The following is a 6848-nucleotide window of genomic DNA, read 5'->3' on the forward strand; positions in this document are numbered from 1 at the left end:
TATAATATAAAAGTCAAGGGTTAAAATTAATATTCAAATTATTTTAATAGACTAATGTAATCAATTTAAGGACTCTTTTTTTTTTTGTATCTAAAATACTTCAAAATATTTTCTTAACTTCTTCTTGTTTGCCAAAAACCTTTGTTAAATGAACAAAACACAACAAAAAAAAATCATAATGCTCAAATCTGTTTCACTTAGAATTCTCATTTTAAAAGATAAAATATTTTTCTTTTCTACTACACACAATTTATATACACATACTTACAAACAATTTATCCTCTCTTTAGAAATCTTGTATATATGTAACTGTATTAGAAAGGAGGAATTTTTTTGCCTAATTTAAATATTTTATCATTTGAAATTTATCCAATTTCAGGAAGATTTGAATCCTAATTTTGTCTACATATTCCATAGATAAATCTAAGGTATTTCTCATTATTTATTTTAAGCATAAATTTAGGCTTTCCTTATATATTCAAATTGTGAAAAAAGATAAAGGTTTTCTTTTCTTTCTTTTGTATTAAAATTAAAGTTTCAATAAAAAAAATAATAAGAAAAGGAAGAAATAATAAAAATAAGAACCTGAATAGAAGACAAACAGGATTAATGGATGACCTTAATTTCGTGAAGGACCCTAAGTCAATTTATAAGAATATAAGGAAAAAGCAAAAAAAAAACGTAACAATAAAATAAAATTTGTGATGACGGGATTGTTTTTTTTTTCCTTAACTTTTCCTTATAGGTTTTGACTTATCTGTTCCTTTTCATAGAATTGTTCATTTTATGGGACCCATTTCTCTTATAATTAATTTTTTTCGTTTTTTTTTGCAAAGTTGTGGGAAATAAAGTTTTTCTCTCCGTTTTGGTGATGAATATAAATGTGACAACATTAAAATATTATTCACGCTTTTTTCAACCAAAAAAACAAAAGAAAAAAATTTGGGATTTCAGTAAAAGATATTCGAAGATGCTTTATGTAAAGAGGAAAAAAAACTACAATATTTTATCAAAAATAAGGAAAATTTATTAAGTGTAGATAAGAAGACAGATGATTCAGTTCATAGATAATGTCTATATCACTTAAATCAATTGATACACAAAATTTATAAGGTTTACAAATTCAAAAACAATACAAAGTATTCAGTCAACCAGATCAACGTTTTATACATTATATTTGGTATACCAAAACAAATTTGATATACCAAAGACAAAATTTTCGTTTGCATATGTTTTAAAAAACGAAAGATCATCATTTACGTTGTAAAACTTTTTATGAAGAATCTTACAGTTCTTCATCGAAATATTAGCTGCTAAGAAAGTAAATTTTTGTTACTGTACCTTGTACTCTTATGCGAAACTGTTTAAAATTTTAATATTGCTAAAATATTAGATAATCTTTTTTATTGAAGGAAAGCCACTTTGTATTGTACTTTAAAAACATATCGCCTCGCATTCAGAATAAAATTCAAATATTCATTCTGATTCTGTAAAAGTGTCAGTAATTAAACTGTGGCAAATAAACTATCTAACTGAACAGTGCCTATACTTCCAACTTTCAAGGGTAACAATTATAAATCTTAAAATACCACAATGTTTTTACGTTGGTGCAAGTTAAAACTCTAGAATTTCACCTCACATCAAAACTAATGCAAAATCTAATTTTAAATCACAATTACTAAGTAGAAGAAATAAAATTAAAGCAAAAATTTCATCAAATTACAATTAGATTTCTATAATTAAGTGTTTCAATTGCTCAGAACAAAATTTTCAATTTTTTCTCATTTAAACTCTTTTATATAGAAATAAAAGAATTGTACAACATTACAATAAAATTCAAAATGGAATTTTTTGTTATAAAAAATAAAAGTTTCTTCAATACAAAGATTAAATGAAATAAAAAAAATATTTCCTTAAATTTCAAGTTTAACCACAAAATTTTCTAGAACTTCTTTTAACAAACATTATTGAAAATTTTCAGAATACTTGTAGTTTTTCCTTCAATTTATCTGTTGTTTCATCTTTATAATTCAATAGACACTCTAACTATAAAATACTATTTTTGAATATAAATTATGTATGTATATATATGTATAACAGAATTTACACATGTACACTTAAAGAAAAACGTTCATGTTATTGTGCAGTAAAAGAAGCTTGCGGCTTTTCTTATATCCTATATTTTCTTTTTCTACTTCTATATTGTATAAAAAACCTATTCTTTTCCTAAGGATCGAAATAAATTAAATTTATTTTAATCGTATAATAAACTTCAGGTGTTATATTAGAATTTAAGGTAGATATTTGTTATAAAATTATAAAACATATTTTCTATTACTTTTTCTTATAGACAAAAATGGAATGCAAGACTTGAAACCACAATTATTTTTATGCGAAAATGTATGTGTCCAATAATTTAAAAAAAAGTCTAATTTATACATCTTTTTTGAAACAAAAAATCTAGAATAAACTATTCAATTTAATAATGAATACAAAATTTTTAAAAATTACTCTGCCAGACGCATAACTGTTGTTTTAAAATAACTTAACTCTTAAATTGAAGTTTCACAAATAACATGAATAAAATGAGTTTCAGAATTTTAATTGAAGAATAAAAGTGTAGGTGCGTTAGGTCAAAATATTTTTTAAAATTAGATATTTTTTAGAAGTATTGTGACTAGAATCAGGGAGCTCGGTCGAATTTAATTTGAAAATAAAAATAAAAATTTAAACACCGACTCTTAACTTCCGCAAAAGTGCTAAATTTCCTGTAAATTTACTACATTTTTAACTTCAAGGCCCGAATCATCATAATTTTTCTATTCGGTTCACAAATAGGCGAGTAAATTTAAATTTGTTTAAAAAAAAATTTCACTTCAGTTTAAGCTTAACTTCTCATGAATTTTTCACTTTATTGACTTATAATCTTAAAGATTAAATAAATAAAAACAAGTTGATAACTGTTATAACATTATTTTGACAGATATAGCACTTAGTTCTCGAAATTTTTTTATGCCTCAAATTAAAAAACGTTTTGTGTTCTCTAATTTTACCCACAATTCCTCATCACTATTTAACCAACATAAATTTTAGAGTCCGCCTAATTTCATTAGCGCATTAATGTTCTTTTTGATTTTGAATTTCGCCCTAAAAATATGCAAATTTTACTCTTTTATAATACTTTCAATATCAACGAAATTGAATAAAATTCGACCTAAACAAGCCGTGTTCGTTAATCGTTCATGTTGATTTTCTTGAAAATCATTTTAATATTCTTATTGCCAATACCAAAAATAAAATATACAACTATAAAAAAAAAAATTAATAGACCTGACTTCGTGTAATCTTTCAAAATAACAAAAAAAAACAAAATTCTATTTCTGTAACTTTTCCTCATTTTATTTTCGCATGTTATTGAAGAAAATTAAACTCCTTAGCAATTAAGGAAACAATTTGGAAGGATAACAATCATATATTATGTACGTATGTTCAGCGCTATATAAGTTTTAATTATTATTAGAATTCCAAGGAATTTTACTTAATTATGTATTTGTTTTTTCCTATTCCCGCTTAACATAAAACAATTCTAACTATTTTAGAAAGAAATTCATATATGAAAGACGAATACAAATGAGATCTACATAAAGAGAAAATGAAATTGAAAATAGAAAATTCTGAATTTTAACCCTTTTAAATAAATTATTTTTTGAGGAGAAATCAAGAAAATCAAACAGAAAAACAAAAAAAAAAGGAAATATAAAGCCTTAAAATAATTATCATAGAAATTATTTTCAAAAACAGATCCTTTGTACAAAGGATAATCTATACGTCTAATAAAATGTTTTTGAAAAAAAAAAAGAAAAACAAATGCGCTAAAGAAAACTCTTAGAATCCATAAAACGTCTCTATTTAAACGTAAAATTTTATTTTTAACGATGATGATCCATTGAATAACAGGCAAGTTGTTCAAAAGACAATTAAAGAAAACAGTTTCTCTTTTACATTCTATATTTAAATCTGTAGTTATACAAAACCTTAAAAATTTTACCACAAAACAATTAGTTAACTGGATACAATAATTAATTTTCGTTCCCTTTTCAACTTTAATTTGAGTGTTCCCAAAAACTGATAAAAAAGGAAGAATATTTTTTGATTAAATTTATTTGTAGTCAATTTTCTTAATAGCAATAAATAAAGGAATACGAATAAGGCATAACAAATTATTTATTCCAGTTATAATAAGATAACTAAATTGGATAGCATTTATGACATACATTTTATTAGTATACCACAAATTAGTTGGCTTTTAATAAATTTCTAAAAATATTCTATATATTATATTGTACGTACTAGTTCGTACGTACAATATAATATACGTACGAACTAAACTCCTGAAATTCATCCTATAACTATGCAAATTTCCATTGAAATGAATATATTGCGGTAGGCAATTTGATGAGACTGGGCCTGTCGACCTAAAGAATACAAAGAAAAGTTGAATTGTATAGTAATAGGCATTAAAGAATCAATATTTTAATATTTATGCCAAATCTGGTAAAAAATCGAAAAATTCAAAACAAATACTTGAACGTTTCTTATAATTATAGTTTACTCTACTATAATATATTTGATTAAACTGGATCAAGGTAATATTTCATTCGAAAACGTAAAAATAAGAGTAAGAACAGATTTTTTCAAACTCTTCTAACTCACGAAAACCGAATAAAAATTAAAATAGGGATTGTTGACCATACCAACGCTGTGATATCGGTATAAGAATTCATGCCATTTATTTGTTACGAATCGAGAACTTGTAATTAAGATATACATATGTAAATACAGCTCGACTTTAACTTTAGCATTGTAACTTGAGTATATCTAAAATATAATTGTCAAAGTACCAAAAATCACAATTTATATATGCAAAATTTCAAAATTATATCTTCAATAGGCTTCCAAAATATGTTTAAGTAACTTTTGAAGTTATACGAAAAAGAACTCATGTAATCTTAATGATCCACTAAGGAAACGGTTGTCCCTGTTACTGAATTTGTTTGTTCACAATTTCAGTACGGTATAGTTAATTCAATTTCTGAGATATGCTCAAACAACATTTAAAGCAAAATGAAAGCTATTCGAACCATTTTGCCATGTTATTTGTGGCAATTTAATGAAATTAAATCAATTATAAATTAATTATAAATATCAAATGTACTAAGAATTCGACACCGACATAGATTCTTTCTTAGCTTTACACAAAGAACGTTGAAATTCATAATACCGTACAAACTTATATAAGTGAGGTGTAGTAAGTGTTTTCTCTGAATAAAATATAATTAAATACGTAATAATTAATAATATTTTGAAGTGTCATTAATTTAAATTATTGTGATTTGGTCTTCGAACTTGATATTTCAATGAAATACAAAGCTAACTAATTTTATCGTTTTGTTTTACAATGCCAAATCGAAATACATAAGTAACTAAGATATTTTAAAATAATGATTATTTTTCGATTTATCATCAGATCCCTAAAATTACTTCAAGGTTATTTAGCTCTATCAAAGAATACAAATGTTAAGAATGAACGACAGTATTTCTAAAGTCATTCCAAAATTTCCGCAATTGTGTTGAGTTCTTATATAAAACGCGTCTTTATCATAAGGATTAAGTATACATAAAAAAAACTATATTTGAAAATTTTTTAATTCATTTTCTAACTTTTATTTTTAAAAGCACAAAGAAATTTTACAAAAAAATAACAAAATTATGCATTTGCATTGTTTATACATACACACGTACTTAGTAACAGTATGTAGGCATATTTTTTTTTTAACATTTACAGTCTTTAACCTTAAGCAATTGTACTTTGACATTAAAATCGAAATTTTCATAAACAAACAATTATTAAAAACTTTAAGAAAAATTAACAAAAGAAAATAAAACAAAAACAAAAATAATAAAGTAGAATTCAAAGAAATTCTCTGAAATTTTCTTTTAAGATCCTTGACTTAAGAATTTATAGAGAATTCTTAGAAAAATGACTCCCTCAATAATCCTCCCGAATTATAAATTAAATATATCCATCTTCTATAATCTCACACATACTTACATACTTATATTATATTATACAAAATATTATTAATTTTTTAACAAAAATATAAAATAAAATTTCTACGAAGAAAAAAATTTATCTCATGCCTTGAAACCATAAATTCAATTCCAGGATTGTTAGTATCTCCTAAATATGTTTTACATACTTACAAAACTCTAGTTACCTGAATTCCCTGTCTTTTACAAAAAAAAAAATTTAACATGTAAGTTTGATTAAAAAATTTATGATTAACGATCAAATTATACAGGTTATTTCGGAAGCAATACAATAAATAATCTTATACAATATTAACATAAAGTACTTGAATATTTAAATCTAAAGATTAATTATAAAAAATTTTGTATATATATTCTTACACAGAATCAAATTCCAAATGGATCTAGTTATGTACATCTGTCCGTTCGTCTTTTGTTAAAGAGGACATGTATGGAAGTTATCGGTTACAGTGGACCAATCTTCTTAATTTTTAAAAATATTTGTTTGAGAAGGACGAATAGAAGGATAGATAAACGGACATTTAAATTTACCGAGAATTTGATTTTGGGCAAGAATGTACATACATACATTCTTTATGGCAATGTAAATTTGAATATGCCCTCTACACAATTATAGACGGGTATAAAAGTTAAATGTATGTCTTATTGGAAAAATTTTCTTTAACTTGAGTAACAGACATTTCACTACCAACAACTTTGTAAATACAACATTGAACGATTCCCGAATATAACACATC

This window comes from Condylostylus longicornis, unplaced genomic scaffold (assembly GCF_029603195.1).
Source record: "Condylostylus longicornis isolate FDR11 unplaced genomic scaffold, ASM2960319v2 ptg000010l, whole genome shotgun sequence".
Taxonomy (NCBI): domain Eukaryota; kingdom Metazoa; phylum Arthropoda; class Insecta; order Diptera; family Dolichopodidae; genus Condylostylus; species Condylostylus longicornis.